Source organism: Malaya genurostris, chromosome 2 (genome assembly GCF_030247185.1).
Source record: "Malaya genurostris strain Urasoe2022 chromosome 2, Malgen_1.1, whole genome shotgun sequence".
Taxonomy (NCBI): domain Eukaryota; kingdom Metazoa; phylum Arthropoda; class Insecta; order Diptera; family Culicidae; genus Malaya; species Malaya genurostris.
The window spans coordinates 92,635,794-92,657,415 of NC_080571.1; the positions used below are offsets into that span (position 1 = coordinate 92,635,794).

Below are 21,622 nucleotides of genomic sequence, written 5' to 3' on the forward strand. Positions count from 1 at the left end.
CGCAGTATTATAATTGTATACTTAAAACCGACTAACGTAATACACTCTGCACTTACCACAAGAATGTAGAACTTTGTTTACATCCTGTTAGTCACGTCTAGTGTTTGACTACGTCAATTTCGTCTTGGTTTATTTCTCTAACAAAGAGACTGACTGACAATTCTCTCGTTAATATGAAAGGAGCTGCTAAATCTTATTTCATATTTGAACAGTGGGAATGTCGCTGAACTGAATAGTTAATAATTGCATGATATAAACAAACAACTAACTTCTTAATCAGCAAACCGCAAACAAACCCCAGCGTAAATAATAACCGCTCTAATCACTCTCACTCTCCGAACTCTACGAGCTCGTGTTGCTGCTGATCTCATCCTCCAACATGTGCGCGTACGGCGGTGAGTGACTAGTGAGCGCCAGTGGTTGCGAATCGATCGCTCGCAGTAACTCGTTCTAGCATAGAGGTTTGTCGGCGCACGCCGTTTAGGGCTACCAACTATGCTTCGTATCATTTGTGAAGTAGAAAAGTAATAAGTAACTAATGTCGTTTTCGCTGGATGCTATGCTTAACCAAGTTTCCACCATAACTGCTGTCAAACCGTTTGTTTGAAGCCCGTTTCGAACCTAGTTTCAACGTTGTTGAACTGAAAATCGAGTCAGTTTTGAGCCTGATTTTTATACTAGGTTTGCTCAAACCCCCGTTGCTAGGTGCGAATCTAACATAGTATCAAGAGTTTGTTTGATGAAACAACCCTGGGTCAGTTGCAGTTTTCTCAAACGAAACCGACATAAGAGTACTAAGCCAACCAGAAAAAACTTCTTCATATTTCTCTTACTGGACATTAAAAACGATCGCAGTAGGCGTAATATTTTGGCATTTTGAGCAAATCAACTTTTGCTCTTTTTATAGAAAATATAATGAATTAGGTATTTACGATTGAAATTATGTGGATTTACGAACGGACCCTCGGAGAACCATAGTGTTATATACTATTCGACTCAGCTCGACGAGATCGAAAAAGCTACTATTGGAACATTGATCAAGTCGAAGTTCAAATGGCTGTGACTTCTGGGTTTGAAGATATAATGGTATAAGAAACGTAATTCATTTTTTTGTGAGACTAAAATTTTTCTAAAAACATGTAGAAAAAATGTCTTGTGGTCAAAACGACTTTCAAACTGGTTGTTTACGACAACTTTAAACGTGTTTTTCTCAAAACTCTATCTCCAGAATCGGGCGAACTCATAGCAGCTACAAATCTTTATCGATTGTTTCCAAATTTGGTGGAGTCTTTCATAAACACATTATTTAGTATACCACGTAGAGGTTTCTTGATATGTTGTAAACTTTTTTTAATAAACAATACCCAAGTAACAATTCGAATGCCTAATGGTTCTGATTTTAAATTATAGGAGTTTTGTAATTGATTTTTCTATCACTACCTATTTTAAGACAACTACAATAAGCGTATCTTTTGACAAGTAATATCATAGTTTTTAAAGCTTCTATAAAACCCTTTACCTAAACTAACAACTGGACTAAAAATAAAAACAATTTGTACTAGAATAGAACCATGCAAACGCTCTTAATATTGCTTTCAAACGTTCTCTTTAAAACATTATTGTCAGTTAAATTCTTTCATAAATCTTGTTTTGTGTATGTGCGTGATCATAGGATGACAGTTTCACTCAGAGCAAACTTGAGGATTCAAAAGGACATTTATAACACATTTGTTGTGGGCTATTAGATTTATTGCTTCTTAGGTTAAGTGTATTTTGCATTAAAAAAATCATGGCCGCCATTATGATGTTCTACATATACCGTAGCATTTATAAAATTCGAAATGCAAAAACGAGGAAATGTGATGGGCTTTTATGATTCATTTTCAAAACGTATGCACAAGTTTTGACGCCACGAAATAGATTTATACAAAAATGACGATGAATAACAAAAAAAAATAATTCTGATAAATATGGAGACTTTCGCAAAGACCGTATTTCATGGCGATCAGTCATAATTGTTAATTTTATCCTTACATGCACGACAAAAATAAAAGCGCATGAAGTATTTAGCGGATTTCATTCCATCCGAATAAAATTTGATTATTCACTTTGCTTTATAAACCTTATGAAGAAGGGTCCAATTGGCAGGAATATGCTTTTATAGAGGTTTTCAGTAGGCTTTCGTGGAGTTTTCACTTATATGCTTATAATTTTTCAAAAAATGAGTATTTTCGAAAACCCCTACGTGATATACCAGTTAATAATATATACGTTTAAAACAGCTTTGGTTCTTGTTCCTGCTTTGTATTTGAAGGCACAGCACGTTTTGGACCACCCGGAAAACTAGCTGCAGCAATTTGGTAATGAAGAGGCTATTTTTTACCAGAGTTATGTAACAATAATTTTCTTGTATGTTGAAGTACACTTGATTAAACACTGAAAAATAAATTTCGATAGCTTTCACTATATTTCCGGAAAACGTTTTTGAAATTGGCCTATTTTTTTGACGCACACGGCCTTACCCCTTAAAAATGCACCTTTCAGATCTTAGAAGTATCTAAGAATTTCTCTTTTAGCATTATACTAGCATTATCAAAACTATGAATAATTTCGTTGCATATAATCAATTTCTTTACGGAAATTTTTAAAACTGAAATACTGTTTGGTTTTAATGGGTTGTGGCTACTTGGGTTATTAAACTATCGAATGATTCTAAAATTCCAATAGTAATAATCTAAAAATTTATCGAGTAATCGTTTAATCATCATGATAATCGATTCAAACTTAATCCTTTAGTTTGAAAACTATATTCAATTATTGAACAATCGAGTAATTCAGAAACGATCACAGATTTTTTACGGGAATTTGGGAATCACCAACAATGGAATTCGTTTAAGAGTTGAATATAATAGAAAATACAATTTAAATTTACGACACACAAGCATCCAGTTATTGTTCTATGGTTGACCTGAAAGGATTCTTAGTATTTTAGGATCGAAGCACTAGCCATCCAATTTTCCGGTATACACAGAATCGACTGCAAAGTCCATTTGAAACTAGAGGTACTTATCACACCACGATTTTGTGTTCTGGGTCTTATTTACGTCTTGGACAGTTCGTAACAATCTTCCAAGCTATCAGGAACGCTGTAAACTGATCGATCTAGATCTAATCAATTTCTGAGAATTCAATCCGCTTGCACTAGGTATTGCTCTAATGAACCTTTCTCCAGTATGTGCCGTCTATTCAATCGATGTTCTCGTGTATTTGATTTTATTCTGTCTCGTAATACCATTAAAAGTTTGTTTTTAAACACAATTTCAAACAGTTTTTCCAACTTCAATACTTAAATGCTAGATTTAGCTCAGTACCTGTTAGAAGTACTTACAAACTTAAAACCTGTAGAAGTGCTTACAGTGCTTTCTTATAAAGTCTGCTCTGCTCCCTTTCTCCGTTTATCTTTAAACCAATACTAAATAACATCAGTCCGAACGAGTATGCTGCACTAAATAGTAAAAGAAGTCGAGATTGATTTTTAATCAGGCTTTGATTTTCTCTTCTAGAAAAATAGTATCAAGCAAATTTTCAAATTCAAGAAGCAACTTGATAATGAATCGTAAATTGATACCCAACAGTTTAGTTTGAAAAGCATTGAACCAAGCCTAATATTTTGAGCAAAAGCAAAATTCATTTGATTATAACAAATGGAGTTTCAAAAACATGTCTTCAAAATGAAAATTTCTTTTGTTTACTTCTCATAAATGATAGCCTTCAAGATTATAGCGAAATAAATGCGAAATTCTAGCAATTGCAAGCTGCTAAACTCCAGCTGAACAATCGAACAAGAACATCTTTGGATATTCTTGGTGGATTTTCATTCGGAATAGAAAGAAAAACGGGATTGTTTACAATTATTATTATTAGTTTAAACAGCTATCGGTATTTTTATAGGAGCTAAACGGAGGATACCAAAGAGTGGCCTAACGTTTATTCTTCTCCAAGAAAAGGTTACGGCGACGGCCATGTCTCCACCGGCAAAACGATCTGCTGTGCCGGCAAGTACACTACCACTCTGCCGCGATCGAGTGATCGGGTCACCTAGCTGCCAAACTGCCCGTCTACAAGTTTGTAGTAACGAGAGAAATACGCTCGATCGCGTGGCTCAAATGGGCCGAAGCCGGACAGGGCATGAGAGCCGGTCGGTGTGCAATCGAGTGAGCGAGTGGATGAGAGCGAGAGAGAACGGGATCGGGCTTGTTTTGCGGATCTGCGAGCCAAAGAGATCTCGCGCAGCGTGGCAGCGAGCAAACCGACAGCCCCAGCTAGGTACGTGTTTCTACCAAGTGCTCAAGAAGCCCATGCTCTGTAGAGGAGGATCGGCTCAATTGTAACAACAACAACAACAACAACAGCAACAACAACGACGACAACGACGACGACTACGACGTGGTATTAAACAATTTTGAAACTTTAGCAGTCGCTTTAGTTTTCAGCGAGTTTCTTTATCGATCGCTTGGTTTTGTGCGCGTGGCTTGTGTGTTAAATACTCGGAGTTTTTTTTTCTACTCTTGTTGTTCCGGATGCTTTCAGTTGTGCCTTCATTGCTGCAGTTTATTGTGCAAGATTTGTGAGTTTTTCCTGCTGTGCAGTGTGTCGCTATACTCGAGAGCCTAACCGTGGCCAATGTTAGCAGAGTGCTAGTGTTAGTGATTTAAGCTGAAGAAATTGGCAGAAAAAAAGTACCTAAATTGTTTTAGAAAAAAAAGTGAAAACCCAGCGTCGCTACCAAGGGGGCAAAATAGATGGCGACTGCGACTCACGCGACACTGCTGAAAGTATTGTTCACCTAATCCAGGTCGGATCCAAGCAACTGTGCGTAAAACATCTGATTTTGTGTTCGAGGGTTTTATTGTCTCGGGAGAGCAATGTGAGTGGGTTAGAAGAAAGTGAACCCTTTGTAGTTCGCAACAGCAAAGAGAAATAACCAAACTTTCGTTGTAGCGGCTGTCACCTGCATATTCGACCGATTAGCAAATCCTACCGTCGCCCCTGCGGGTGCATGTGCAACAAGTGAAAAGTGCAATCGAAACACGTTTTACCCGCTAGAGAGATTGCATGTTGGTGTAGTGTAGTCTTGTATGTTATTTTTTCTTTATCAGCGCGCGCCTAGACGCCATTATCCGATCTATTGATATGCAAGTTACTTCGTGTGCCATATTGAAGCAGTAATAGAGTGAAAAATCGATCACCGTGCAGGAAGAAGAAGAAGATTTTTTTAACCATCCGACGATTGACATTCTACGACTAATTGTTCGACGAACGACCTTCCCCAGCACGAGAACGTGATCAGCGATCATCGAGCAGGATTCTGCTCCCTGGCCCCTTCACCGATCATTGAAAGTAAGAATAGCCTTAGAATAACTTGTCGATATGGAACCAATGTTTGCTCTGTCAGGCAGCCATACAATACTGACAGGTCATGTCAGATATGTTTGATAGTTTTTTTTCGCGTAAAATCGAGCGGATCGGAGGTTCGTTAGATAGGTGCGTTCGTAATACCAGCATGAAACGTAAACTTCAACATAACTCCGGCAAGCGAGTGCGTTTAGCCTGAAGCATACACACATGGATGCTAGCGGACTCGACCAGAGAAAGGTGTGTTGTTTTTCGCGATTTACCTCTCGGCGGCATGTGTTGGAAATGTACGTAAATTGTGGGGTTGTGTTGATAGTAGCGAATCGAGGAAATGGTTTAACATGTGGCGGGGACCCACAGGCGACAATTTCGATGTTGTTGGTTTGTTTTTATGTGAAAAGAGTTGTACGGCGAGGAAAAGTTGTTGTTATGATTAACCGAGATTTGTTTTATGATTTACGGTCTTCAATCCTAGTGAATTGTTTGCGGGGTCGAAAGCACGGAAAGTTTTCCAGTTGTTGGTACTTCGGCGAATGTCTTCTGCAAACTGTACGAAACTTTGTTTTTATTTATACTGAAACCTACGAACGGATTAAAGTTACTTCATCGCAGGACGTTAGACTGATTCAAGATAATTCCCATCATTTTTTTTCCTGAAAACATTTCTTGATAACTTATTCATTAGTTAGCAAAATCGGTCAAGTGATTCAGAAGATTTAAAGTGAAAAAATATGCCGTTTTGGTATAAAATCGAAGAAAAAAATCTAATTTTTTTTTTCATAAATACGTTTATTTCTTAAGGCAATTTACATAAGTTTTTCTTCGCCGTAGCATCACTTTTACATAATATTCTTATCCTAATTTAATTCTAACATAGTCACAACGTTTTGAATTTATTAAAACATATTCTCTTATAGCTTAAATATCATCTTAGGTAACTCGTCATTAATTATGAAATCTACTCGGAAATATTATTTGAACCAAACGATTACCTTCTATAAATTATAAAATAAGCTGTTTTTTTTGACATTTTGTTGATAATTTCATAAACTGTTTCGAGTTTGTTTGTATCATTACATAATTTTTATTCTAATTTAGCTATTGGTTGAACTCATGGACGCAGCTGGGATCAGAGCTAAGTCTTAAAAGGGGCCTTTATTAAATTGAAACTCCAATTTTCTATATGAAATGATAAATAAGTTTCATGTATAAAGGGTAACGACAAGCAAGAATGTCTCGAACTGGGATATTGGATAGTCTACCTTGGGTACGCAAAGAATTTATTAGTTGAGATCTGACATCACGATACTCCACGCATGTCCAAACGACATGATCAATATCCCGATAACCTTCGCCACAAGCACAATGATTAGTCTCGGAGAGCCCAATTCGAAGGAGATGTGCATCTAACGTGTAGTGATTGGACATGAGTCTGGACATCACACGAATGAAATCCCTACTCACATCCAGTCCCCTGAACCATGCCTTTGTCGATATATTCGGAATAATTGAGTGCATCCACCGACCCAGATCATCTCTATCCCAAGAAGCTTGCCAGCTGGCAAGTGTTCTTTGGCGAGACGAGCTATAGAATTCGTTGAAAGCAATCGGTCGCTCATAAATTTCACCCTCAATAGCACCACGTTTGGCTAAAATATCGGCTCTTTCATTGCCAGGAATGGAGCAATGAGCCGGGACCCAGACTATAGTGATTAGATAATTATTGTTCAATATGTCGTTCAGGCACTGTTTTATTTTGCCCAGGAAAAACGGTTCAGTCTTGCCAGTCATGTTTGAGCGAATGGCTTCAATTGCACTCAGACTATCTGTGAAGAGGAAATAATGGTTTGGAGATAATGTGACGATTACACTCAAACTATAATGAACTGCTGCTAGCTCTGCTATATAAACAGATGCAGGTTCTTGAAGCCTAAATGAGGCCGAAACATTATTGTTGAACATACCAAACCCTGTCGCTTCTTCAATTCGCGATCCGTCCGTGTAAAACATTTTCTCAGAGTCAATATGCCTGAACTTACTTGAAAATATTTTTGGGATTTCCGTCGAACGTAGATGATCCGGGATTCCACGCACTTCGCGCTGCATGGATGTGTCGAAAAATAAAGTTGAGTCAGGGACATTTAGGAGGCTTACATGGATAGGAATATATCTTGAAGGGTTGATTTCCTGTGACATATGGTTAAAATATACTGTCATGAATTTTGTTTGAGATCGAAGCTCGACTAGTCGTTCGAAATTATTAATTACCATGGGATTCAGCACCTCACATCTTATTAGCAGGCGTGATGAAAGCTCCCAAAATCGATCTTTTAATGGAAGAACTCCCGCCAGAACTTCAAGACTCATTGTATGTGTTGAATGCATGCAGCCTAAGGCAATTCGCAAACAACGGTACTGAATTCGCTCAAGTTTGATAATATGAGAGTTTGCAGCGGAACGAAAACAAACGCATCCATATTCCATCACTGAAAGTATCGTTGTTTGATACAATTTTATTAGATCTTGCGGATGAGCACCCCACCAAGATCCTGTTATTGTTCGAAGAAAATTTACTCTTTGTTGGCATTTCGTTATCAGATACCTAATGTGTCCTCCCCACGTGCATTTGGAATCGAACCACACCCCGAGGTATTTAAAAGTTAAAACCTGTTGGATCATTCTTTCCATCATATGGAGCTGAAGCTGCGCGGGATCATGCTTTCTTGAAAAGACGACTAACTCTGTTTTCTCCGCAGAGAATTCGATACCAAGATGAACAGCCCAAACGGACAAGTTATCTAAGGTATCTTGCAATGGTTTATGCAGATCAATAGCTTTGGGTCCAGTAACTGAAACCACGCCATCATCTGCCAATTGTCTTAGTGTACATGGGGTTACAAGACAGCTGTCAATGTCATTCACGTAAAAATTATAAAGGAGCGGACTGAGGCATGAGCCTTGCGGTAGACCCATGTAGCTAATTCTGAATGTTGTCAAATCGCCATATGAAAAATGCATGCGTTTCTCTGACAAAAGGTTGTGCAAATAATTATTTATAACCGCTGGGAGTCCATGTTGGTGGAGCTTGTCTGAAAGAACACCAATGGAAACTGAATCAAATGCTCCTTTAATGTCTAAAAATACAGATGCCATTTGTTGCTTTTGAGCGAAGGCAATTTGGATGTCAGACGAAAGTAATGCAAGGCAATCATTCGTCCCTTTATTTCTACGGAAGCCAAACTGAGTATCTGACAACAAACCGTTCGTCTCGACCCAAGTGTCGAGACATCGTAGTATAATTTTTTCGAACAATTTTCTGATGCAGGACAACATCGCAATGGGTCTATATGAGTTGTGATTGGAAGCTGGTTTCCCCGGCTTTTGAATGGCGATAACTTTCACTTGTCTCCAGTCAGGTGGAACAATATTTTGCTCAAGAAACTTGTTGAACAATTCCAACAAACGTCTTTTTGCGAGGTCGGGCAGATTCTTCACCAAGTTGAATTTAATTCTGTCCAACCCAGGAGCGTTATTGTTACAAGACAAGAGTGCTATAGAAAATTCCATCATTGAAAATGGGTTATTAATAAAACCATTATTTGGAGGAGATTCCCTTATAATGCTCTGCGTAGGAACAGAATCTGGGCAAACTTTCCTAGCAAAGTCAAATATCCATCGGTTCGAGTATTCATCACTCTCATTGCCCACGTTACGATTCCTCATTCGTCTGGCCGTATTCCAAAGAGTGCTCATTGAGGTTTCTCTTGACAAACCTTCGACAAAATGTCTCCAATAGCTACATTTTTTGGCTCGAAGTATGCTCTTGTACTTGGTTTCTAAAGCCATAAGTTTTTCAAAATTCTGAGGAGTTCCTCCTCCCCGTTTTAGAAACGTCTTGCAAGCATTTTGTTTTGCGAGTTTAGCCTCTGAGCACTCTTTGTCCCACCAGGGGTTGGGAGGCCTTCTGTTAGTCGTTGGCCCAGGAAAGTGTTTAGTTTGGGATTGTTCTGCTGCCTCCAGAATCGAACAAATGAGGAAGTCATATTCTTCAAGTGGAGGGAGCTCTTCCATTGAATTCAAAATACTAGAGATACTACTTTGGTATTTAATCCAGTCGATATTTTTTGTCAAATCATATGGAATACTAGCTGAAGTAGCAATGCAATTGCTATTGCTAATTGAGATGATGATTGGTAAATGATCGCTACCGTGTAAATCAGGCAATATTTTCCAGGTGCAATCTAGTCGAATTGATGTTGAGCAAAGAGATAGATCTAATGCACTTGGGCGTGCAGGAGGTCTTGGGATCCGTGTTATGCTACCCATATTTAATACCGTCATGCTAAAATTGTCACAAATGTTTTGTATTAAAGATGATCTGCTATCATTGTAAACGGAACCCCACATCATTCCGTGCGAATTTAAATCCCCCAGAATCAATCGTGGAGCAGGAAGGGCTTCAACCATTTCATTAAGCTGTCGCTGTCCAACTTGTGCTTTTGGAGGAATATAAACCGAAGCTATGCAAATATCTTTGCCTTTAATGTTTATTTGGCAAGCAACAACTTCTATACTAGAAGTTGAAGGGATGTTTAATCTATAAAAGGAATAGCATTTCTTAATTCCCAAAAGCACTCCACCATACGGAGAGTCTCTATCGAGACGTATAATGTTAAAATCATTAAAATTTAAAGCTATGTTTGAAGTAAGCCATGTTTCGCATAAAGCAAATACATCACATTTTTGGCTATGCAATAAAATTTTAAATGAATCAAGTTTTGGCATGATACTTCGACAATTCCACTGCAGGACAGTGATTGTATCATTTGCTACGGGTGATAAATTATCCATCAAAAGATACAAAACCTGAGACAATTGGCCATTGAGCTGATAACTGCTTCAAAAAATTTCTAGCTATTGGAAGGAATGCCATTATGAGGGTCTTTAAGGGTTCAGATATATTGAATGCTGAGAAAATCCATTCAACAATTTCCGAAAACTGCAGTAATCCTGTTGGTGGCTGTGAAATAGAGCCCACAGGATTATTACCTTTTTCTGTGCTAGATCCTGGATTGGTTTGTGAATTTGACAAACCAGGAGGCACAGTCTTTGGTTTTGACTTTTTTTGTTTAACACGGGGATCTTTTTTTGAAGATGAAATTTTAGGTGTCTTTTTTGGTAATTTGGAAGAAGACTTCTTTCTCTTAACTGACCCTTGGGTAGTGATAAACGAATTACCTTCACTATTTTCGTCAGAGTCAGAGTCCTCTGGTTCCTCTAGATTTGAAAACCCGTTTTCGGTTTCCAAAGGGGGGACATCAATGACCGTTTTAAGCATTTCTGCATATGTGCGCTTAGACCGTGCTTTTAAAGAAAGCTTAATTTTGTCTTTGTGTACTTTAAATGCAGTGCATACTGAAATATCTTCATGAGGACTTTCTCCACAATAAATACATTTTTCAATTTCCTTGTTGCAATCATTATCTTTATGAGGCCCTTCACACTTAATACATTTTGGTTTATTACTACAGTAAGTAGCTGTGTGGCCGAATTTTTTGCAGTTCGTACAATTCATTACATTTGGAACAAAAAGCCGAACAGGGAGGCGAATTTTATCGACATAGACATGGGACGGCAACGCAGACCCGGCAAATGTCACTCGAAACGAGTCTGATGGGCGATAAACTTTTTTTCCCTCATCATAAACTACTGAGTACAGTTGTTTGCACTCCAGTATTTTCACACCCTCAAGCATAGAGTTCTTGAAACGACCAACACCATGCTTGAGTAAATCATCTACCGAAAGACTCGCTTCGGTAACAACACCGTCAATTTCGACATCTTTGGAGGGTATGTAAACTTTATACTCTTTAATGAAATGTTCCGAAGAGACAATATCATTCGCGTGTTTCAAACTATTTACCACAACACGAATTTTATCGTTATTTACTTTTATGATCTCTTTGATTGAAGAGTATCGTGATGTCAAACCTTTATTAATTTGTAAAATGTTTAATGGCTTTGATATACGTCTAAAAAAGACTATCCAAGGCCCAGAAGAGCTCTCCTGATATTTTTTCGTTCGTGGGGGTATAGGATTCATGCTAGGATTTACGTCCATGGATTCATCCATCACATTAAAATTTTTAATCAAACTTTAAATAAAAAATGAAACCAACACTACACAGTACTCAATCAAAAGGAAAAGAAGAAACTTCTACCTTGAAATTGTTGTCTATCTCCGTTGCACTGCCGTGTAGATTCTCGTTGCTCTAGATGTTCTTGTTGGATGCTGATTGTTGGATGTGATGCTACTGCTACCTGACATCAAGCACCACTCGATTTCCGATTTACTTTTGTTCTCGCCAGCTGTAACCAGCGCAGGTCACCGGTGTATACCTGCGTGTTGTATGGCAGTGGAAAGACCGAGTTGTCTTGTCTCTTTCTTCCTTGTGCTCCGCACCGATATGCTTCTGCACCGAAGTGCCTTCGCACCGGTGTGCTTTTGCACTCTCCTGCTTCTGTGTGCCTTTGCACTCTTCTTCTTCAATGTGCCTTTGCACTCTCCTGCTCAGCACTTGTGGCTGTATATTGCGGCCTGGGTAGAGTTTGGGAAACGCCCTTTGTTGTTTCCTTCACCAGCTTGGCCCAGCACTAGGGCTCTCTTATGCAGCACGATTTTACGTTTTAACGGCTGCTGCCAACAGGTCTCTACCTGTAGTTCAACCGTTGTCGTATTTAACGCGTGTAAACTAACCAGCGTTGTTAAACTGTACGCTTCTATACACAACCTTCTCGGTTGAACGGCTATTACTGAATGAAAAAAAAAAAAAAAAATCTAATGACAAAATACAAAAATTACTGGTCTGAAATTTGGTTGACTGAGAACGATTCTCGCAAATATTACGATATTCAGAGAAATCGTACATTGTTTTTTTTTTCCTGGAATTGCTGTATAACGGAAATCTAGTTTTCTCCTCTCTAAATTTAAGCCTTTATTATTCAAAAATGATTTCATGTTTGTTACTCAAAATACTGACCTTCGCTTTCCACTTTTGTCCGTCTGGCCGAATGTGCAATTTGTTCTAGTAAAACGTTTCATCTTTCAAGTCGATCCAGGAATCCTTCCAATTATTCAAAGTTTGGTTTTTGAGCGTTTCATAGTGAAATCCAAAGAAACATATCATTCCGGTTAGTGGAGCGTCGCTAATTTATGTGTAAAAACATTTTATATTTGAAATTCCATGACATGAAATACATTGAAATATAAAAAAAAACTGATTGCGACCACCGCGACTTGAACTGAGAATGATTAGATCGCAACGTACGTCTGTTGATTGACTGAGTCACAGAAGCACACATCTTTCAATCGAATCCAGGCTAATCTAACATTAAGTCATTACAAATGAAATTTTATGTCATTTGACACATCAGGTCTTTATGAATTACATCATATGAGGGATTAAATCACCTGTAAAATTGAAATCTTTTTGGTGTGATGACAATCGGTTCCGGAGATATAGTATTTCATATTAAATCGCTAATTAGAAGGTACATTTCATATTTTTAGTCCTGCACTTTTAACAGGCCTCTTTTTATGTTTCGGAGTGGCGAATGTATGGTCGCCAAAAGATGGACCTCAGTAAGGGTTTGTGCATATAGTAAAGCAATTTAAGCCAAAGGTGTCCAACAATTTTCTGTATTCGGCAGTTAGAGCCAAATTAAAAAACGTGTTTAATCCACCTAGCAGTGAGATGATACCTATTTTTATCAATCCGCATGTGTTTTTTGCATGAATATTCTTCGGTGTTTAAGTTTTCATGACATTATTTTAATGACCCTCGTTTTAAGCGACAATTTGAGATTTTAATCACTCATTACTCTGTAATGTCGAAACTGCAAATCGGATCGAATTTAAATCTAGAAGTGTGATAATCGATTAAACATGCCATGATATGTAAGTTCCACTCTAGAGTTTACGGTAATTTAAGGTACTTCCAGAGCCGGTATTCAGGAACCAGCATAACCCAAACCGATTCGTATGGCCATATGACGAATAAATTACAACAGTTTTGAGTTCAACTTTGAAGCTTTTCGGGATTGTCATCTTCTGTATCGGTTTGAATTTTAAAAATTCATCATCATGTAATTCGAGAACCGGAAGTCATAATTGGATAAAATAATTAATTTTTGTATATCAGTTTGCTTTAATTAAAATTTTTGTTTCTGAAATTTGATTAGGCTTTTTTTGAGAAAACGATTGAGCTTTGAGAAACGATTTTATACTGGAACCGGAATTCTAAAAACGGTATGGCCGAAGTCAGATAAATTCACCTGAGTAGCTGTACACTTTACATTTGTTTCAAAACATTTGAAAATCAGTTAAGACATCTTTGAGAGATCATAGCACGAATTAAATTTTTAGGTGCCTTCTGATCGACAACTGAATACCACTAAAACTGAAAAAAGTTAATTTTTTTATCGACTATCCAAATCTGCTAACCCGATAAACCTGATTAAATTATGTGGAATAGACATTTTTATACAATCCCCGAAACCGGAAGTTGGATCTGACTTTGTTATTTGTCACACACGCCTTTGCTGATCTCGACGAACTGATTCGAATGGTATATGGATGTTATGTTGTTCCAGCATTTATTGCTGTAAGCAGTTTAAAACAAAATAATTAAAAAAAATTCTGCCATCATCTGGTTTATATATGTCATATTCGAACGATTATGTTGCCAAAAACGAGCCGTGCCAAAATCGGTCCGAGGCTAAATGTCATGAAAAAGAATGCTGTAAACAATCCTTTTGGTTCTTAGAAACAATTGTATGTAACAGTATAAAAAATCGTGTTTTCCGTTGCTCCCAAGCATTTCTTTGTCATACAGCGCTCAAAACTCCTACTGCTGGAATAGGGGGAAAAGTCGCTTACAGAAAAATTTCGATATCTCCGTTAAAAATTAACGGATTTTAACAATCTATGGCTTGTTGGATAGGTATTACCGTGCGGAATCTAAGTCTGAAAACATATTCTGTTTTCAAGGTCAATTGTGACAGATACTGTCAAAAAACTGAAAATTTTGACATAAAACTTTGTATAACTCAAAAAGTAAACATCCGATCTCAAAACCATTCAATAGCGTTTTGGGTGACGGGGAGACCTTTCATTTGCGACTAGTTTGATGAAAATCGGTCCAGCCATCTCTGAGATCTCGACCTCTTAGTTGACAACACACATACGGACACACACACAAACACACACACACAGACATTTGCTCAGTTCGTCGAGCTGAATCGATTGGTATATGTCATTCGGCCCTCCGGGCCTCGGAAAAATTTTCGAAAGTTTGAGCGAATTCTATACCTATTTTTTATATATATAAAAATAGGTAAAAAAAGCTCATATTTGAGACTGACGAAGCTATACGTATTAGAAATCGGCTGGAGGTTGATAGTTTTATCAAACAAACTAGTGCTTTTTAACTATTCTTTGATTATCTAAATTTTTGAATCTTTCTACAAGAAAGCGGGGGCAACTAAATTATATTTTGTGATACCAAATTCAATGCTAGTGACCAGTGCAGTAAAACTTCATTCAGTTCAATTAAAACCGAATGTGAAACACACTAACGCTCTCTCTACTGCAATAAACTTCACACCGTGAAGCAGCTAGCTTGAAACTGAGCAAACAAAACTTCAAATGACTAGGTACGATTAATTCAGGGAGCTTCACTTGAAATTGGCAGCAAAAGTCGTATGAATTTGTACCGATATGCTGACGGTTAGTGCCCATAAATTTCATTTTCATCAAATATCATTCGATTGTAAATGAAATTTTACCGCACTGCTAATGACTGCAGTGATTTTTTATGAATATATTTAATAAATTATTATTTGAAATCATCTACTGCAGAGACTGTATTAAAAGGGTTCGAATGCTAAAAATGCGTTCGATTGAAAAATGCACTCAATGTTTATACCATCTTAGAAACGAAATCATTTCGATTTGTTTTGAAATTAAAAGAGAACAGTCATTCCTCGAGATCAAACTGTTTTTAACCCATTCTCACAGAAAAGACGTTTTTTGGGCCACCCTCAAACAAAGAACCCATCTATAATTTACTTGTTTAAATAATAGTGTAAATGTAGTGAAGTCTCGAATGGTTCGTAAACTTGTTCCAATTAATAATCAACCTTGGTCTTCCACCATTGACAGAAAAATGGAGACGCAAGGTAGTTTATTAGTTCTAGCACTAAAATTTGTTCCTCAGCACAATATACAAACTAGCGTTGTTTAAGTTTCGATTGCAGCAACATGAGCTGTGTTATCAGTTGCCTCTCAGATCAGAGAAGTTTCTTAAGCCAATGTGTGAATCTTCAATTTTAACTTCTTCAAATTTATTAGCAAAATATCCCTAGAATTTAAATATGATGTCACTTGGATAAGTCGATAGGTCAATTTATTTCGTAAGCTTTTCTTCATTAACACTTAATAAAATGCAATTTTTTGTTATTCTTCCAAACAATACAAGAATAGCCTTAAAACTGTAGAAAAATTACAGTCTGGATAAAGTGAATCCTTGGTATGTTTGACTAGTATTCAACTGTGCGTCTCCATCATTGGTACTGAAGTGAAGAGCCGTAGGGTCGTTTATTAATTGAAATAGTTGCAGTATTAAGCCGTTTTATCTTTCTTATTATAACCCGTTTTGAAAATGCAGGAATGATAAAAAGGAATTGAACCATGAATCGATGTAAAGTCTGAACATATACGGATTTATACACAATTGTGTTGCTTTCTGAATTGTGTTTCATCTTATTCAGAGAAGTTTAACTGCTTATTTCATGGAATGAAAAGTCACACAGAAGCCTTTCACAGAAAAGACGGGAATAGTTTCGAACCGTGTATATTTCTTATAGGTTCGAAGATTCAAATGTTCTTTAGCACGACGAACATTTGACTTCGAAGTGCTCACTTTTTTGGCCACATCACGAACTGAAACCTCCTTCTTTTGCTCGAACGCCTTCAGTATACGTTTATCCAACTGAGGGTTAGCAGGAAATTTTTTTCGACCCGTTTTCGGTTTATCCTCAAAGGTGTTTTCCTCTCCGAACTTCCTGATTGCATTTCGCACGGCTTTTTCACTTACTCCTTCAATTTCCGCTATCTTTCTCAGTGACATTCCGCGTTCTGTGCACCATTTGTACACAATTTTTCGACGTTTTTCTGCTGAAAGTCCACGCATTTCGAAACAAACTAATGAAAACGAATAGACAACTGCACAAGTGGTTAGAGAAGAGTGTAAACAACAGGACGCAGCCATAAAAATTGACATATTCTGAACCATTGCGAAATGGCAGCGGGTTTTGGTTGCGTCCATACTTTCTGGGACAGTCTTTAACACATTTTCTGTTAAAAAAATTTTGATTCAGGGATCTTGGTCGCATTGATGAAGCACGAACTTATTGGATTCTAATTAAAATACCAAGGCTTGATTGTGGTATGTGAATAATTCGATCGTCACCACACAATGGGCTAAATGTCTTGAATATTGGCAATATAAATCAACAGCTTGGTTTGGAAAAGTGCAGTTTAAATGTGAATTGGAATAGAAGTTGTATTAAAAATTACCTTCCAAACAAAAGCGCTAGTTGAAATAACTAAATTCAAGTTCATTTATATGGAATCAAATGTTTGTATATTAAAAGCGCTACTAATATTAACTTGATCTGACCTACTTGAAGTTACTGTGGAATTGTTTGTCAAGTAATTGACAGAAACACAGAAATAAAATATTTGTTATTTTTCTCAAAATATTGATTGAAATAAACTAGTCCAATGAGAAAAGTTAATCACCTTGTTCTGTAGTTTTAAGCTGAATTATTTGCTATAACAAAGCAGATTTTCTTTTGTCTCTATTTCAATAACAAAATTTGTTGCATTTGCTGCACAAAAATTTAGTTATTTTTACATTTTTTTCTCTGCGTGTAAGACAGAAACATCCCACCTTTCAAGCAGACGTGAAAATTAACGGATCAGGGTCATTTCGCCGAACGCCATTCCTCCGAAAGCCGTTTCGCCGAATGGTCATTCCGTCGAATTCTTCAATAGTCTTAATATCGTGATTGGAATTGATTTGAAATAAAGACAAATGAAAAATGATAATGTTTACTCCCGTTTTGTTGAGCTACAATCGCACTTCTGTGACAATCGATTAAGTATGTAGATGTTAGTTCATCTTAAAAGTTTTTGTCATTACTTATGGTACTTCCAGAAACGATATTCAAAGACCAGCATAAATCAAAATTGTATGTCCATGAATTAGTATGACGAATAAATTGAAAATTGAACTGCCCCGCACTGATGAGTCTAAGAAGAAACGTTAAAAATAATAAAAACGGTTAGCATAAAATTTGGCTAACCCCTAAATGACCAAACCTGCATCGGCCAGAAATAGTCGAAAACACGTTTTCGTTCGGCACGTCAGACAAGACTTCGCACTCCGTTGCAAAACAAAAAGTGTTCTGTAAGTAGCAGAAACTTTACGTCTGCTTAGCGGTTCAAATTGAACTGCCGAGTTTGGCACTAAGCAGTTCAATTTGAACTGCTCTGCACTGATGAGTCAAAGCTGGAACGTAGAAATAATAAAAACGGTTGGGTGCCCTAGCACCACAAATTTGGCTAACCCCAGAATGAAATTGAAATAGTTTTGAGCCCAACTTTGAAGAGTCTTTGCTATCGTCATTTTCTATGATGGTTGGAATTATAAAAACTCATCACCCTGTAATATCAAAATTGGAAGTCGGAGTCGGATAAAATTCACAAATTTTGTATGGAACCATAAGTTAATTTCAATTTAAATTTTTGTTTATTGAATTTGTTTTGGCCTTCTTTTAACTTCTCTATTCTCGATACCTTCGGACACAGAATTCGGAGATCGATGCAGCCGAACTCAGCTAAATTCGCCTAATTGATCATTAGATTCGAAATTTTTGAAAATCATCCATTGTGGAGAAATCGTACTGCATTCCACATGAACATTTTGGGTACATTCCGGGATCGAAAACGAAATACCCACAGAAAAAAATTATGAATTTTACAGGTGACAGAATTCTACAAACGATACAATTCACAACTACTTAAAACTTTTACAAGCTCCGACTACCAAGTGCTGCTGTATGGATTTATATTTATCAATTATTCACTGAACAGATATGAGCTCTGTGGTTTAGTCGTATAATCGATGTGCTTGTGCTCGAATGTTTCACGGTTCAAGTCGGGCTATTGCTATCGATATTTTGCTTTTTTGTTTCATTCGAATGAAAGACATGTAATTTTCAAATCACACAATTTTACATAGTCATGAATATAAATTTTTAAGAAATACGACGCTTCATTTATGTGCATCTTATAAGATGTAAAATCACAAGATATTTTCGAACTGTGCAGTAAAACTGAAATAAGTTTATTTGGTCGTCGACTCTCAAAGTCTGTGAATCCGATAAACCCGATAAATTTATGTGAAATTTTCACACTAATCAACCTGTATGATATGATTAGAAGACAAGCAGTTTTTATTTGAATGAAATCGGTTCAGCCAGTTCGAGGTTCGAGCAAGATGAGTGACGTTATTTTAGTTTCAATACATATATCATCCTGTTGTTTCGGAACCAGAAGTCAGATCCAAATGATATTCAGAAACCTTCTATGGGAGCATAGGACTGTTCATATGAGTCTAAGTTTGTAGAAATCAGTTAAGCCATCTCCGAGAAAAATGAATGAAATTGTTTTTCACACACAAATTTACTCATCTTGACGAACTTCTTCGAATAGAATATGGGTGCAGTGGCGTATTTAGTTCCGGGTTGGCGGTTCAATGCATAGGACGCTGGTCTTTCAAGCCAGTTGTCGTATGTTCGAGCCCCGACCTGGAAGGATTCTTAGTGTCAGTAGAATCCATAGTACTAGCCATGCAATGATTCTGTACACTAAGAATCGGCTATGAAGTCTGTTGAAACAGAAAGGCCAAATGTAATGCCAAGACTTTGCTTTGGCGTATTTAGAGGGGGCGAAGGAGGACACTCGCCCCGGGCGCAACGTTTAAAGGGAGGCGGCAAACTAATCCTTCGGACCTTTTTTTTTGCTCGCTCTAATAATCTTTTTGGAGATGGAGTTCAACTAAACCAACGAGGGGGGGCGGCAAATCGGCAAATGTCTAATTTTGCTTGGTACGCCACTGTTTGGGTGTAAGAAGATGTGTTCTTCCAGCAATTATTGTTGCAAGCAGTATATATCAATAAAAAGAAATTGTTTTGAATTTGAAAATACTGTCATGTTCGAACGTTTATGTTGTCAAAAACGAACCGTGCTTAAATCGGAACGTCATGAAAAACGGTGCTGTGCATAGTCTTTAAGGTGCTAAGAAACAATTGCATAAAAAAGTATTGAAAATCGTGTTTCACTTTGCTCCGAAATATCGCTTTATCATCAACCGCGTAAAACTCCTACTACTGGAATAAAGCGAAAAATCTCTTACACAAAAATATCGATATCTGCGTTAAAAATGGACGGATTTTAACAATCTATGGCTTGTTGGTTAGCTATTACCGTGTAGAATCTAAGTTAAAAAACATATTCTGTTTTCAAGGTCAATTGTGACAGATATTGTCAAAATTTTGAAATTAAACTTCGTATAATTCGAAAAGTAAACATGCGATCTCAAATCCATTCAATATCGTTCAGGGTGACCTTTCATTTGCGACTGGTTTGATCAAAATCGGTTCAGCCATCTCTGAGATCTCGACCTCTTTGTTAACAACACACATACAGACACACACATACACACACGAACATTTGCTCAGTTCGTCGAGCTGAATCGATTGGTATATAATAGTATATATTGTATATATTATGCTTCGGAAATTTTTTCTAAAGTTTGAGCGAATTCTATACCTATTTTTTTATTTATATAAAAAAAGGTAAAAAATATCGTTTTGCTCTTGTGCTATCTGACCTCACTACCGCTCGTTCGTTTCTAACAGAAGTAAAGAAACCTAGCTTTGAAAAGACCAGGCATACGAGGCGGTTACAAGTTCATATACAAGAGGTCGCCGCTTCCGACGGCGGGTCGGCGGCGAACTCAGCTGGCGTCGCCGCCGAGCCATCTTGGCTTCGGTTGGTTATGTGGCTGCGTCACATTCAATTATTCAGGAGACACAAAAATAAATTGATAATTTTGATCAATATTCAGAATTTGCAGTTTTCTAAATCATTATGTGAAACGAAATAACCCTTTCGGCGAAATAACCTTGTCGGCGAAATGACCCCTTCGGCGAAACAACTTTCACCGAAATGACTCATTCGGCGAAATGGCTTTCGGTGAAATGACTCGCTCCTAAAATTAACATATGTCAGCACTTAAAAATGTGTCAGAAAGCATTGCGTATGTATAAGATCTACTGTAAAAATAGGTCATTTTTGACACGATTTTTCCTTATTTAATCAGCAATAATGGGTATTTTCTCTAAGTTTGAACTTCCTGTTGGGTCGTTCCCTAGTAGAGGTTAAATGAACACTAAACAAAATATTAATTCAGTTTATTCAGTTAGTATAAAGTTATGTGCTTTCGATTGACGTCACCCAGAGGACGTGTTTCCTTACAATGTTATCATCGAATTCAGTTACAAACGTCTTGAGGTATGCATTAGGAAACCAAAATAGTAATAATGTACCTTAAGTTTTAGGGCACGAGATGATGAAATTACAAACAATAACTTACCGGAACATTTTCAATGGCAGCATTGCAGACGAATTGCCACATAAGAAAAAAGGGAATAGGGGACGCGGGCGAACTGAGTTCACCACCACCACCACCACTCAGAATGATATGGAAGTTCTACTGCAAACTTGCTTAAAATTAAATTCTACCTCAGTTTCATCGACCAATGAAATACATGGATTGAGAAGTTTCGTTCCAACTTACTTATAAAGAAGTCTTTTCAAGCTTTATGACCCCCAAATTTGGTTTCAAGTGCCGGTTTGGATATTTACTGACACTGAAATAAAATTCTCCTCTTGGTTGGCGTAAATATTGTACCCTGTCTGAAGGCTAATACCATCGCGTTGGATTAAATTCTCAGCCCGCGGTCACTTGTTCTCATACTCTGAAGACTTCGTTGGTGGCTTTCCGTTTCACTGACA

General features: G+C 37.4%; 1 protein-coding gene across 17 annotated transcripts in view; it reads left to right on the forward strand.

Moving 5' to 3' along the window:
- Positions 1 to 21,622, forward strand: part of LOC131430093 (TLD domain-containing protein 2) — a 514,027-nt gene that overhangs the window by 187,670 nt on the left and 304,735 nt on the right. For 3 of the 17 annotated variants that reach the window (XM_058594773.1, XM_058594761.1, XM_058594775.1), the window contains exon 1: positions 4,415 to 5,400. The exons of 5 other annotated variants lie outside the window; for them this stretch is intronic. The gene's annotated coding sequence lies outside the window, so the exon portion shown is untranslated. Of the gene's footprint in view, positions 1 to 4,399; positions 5,401 to 21,622 lie in introns of those variants that run through there. 9 more of the 17 variants (XM_058594759.1, XM_058594760.1, XM_058594757.1 and 6 more) reach the window with 7 other exon arrangements.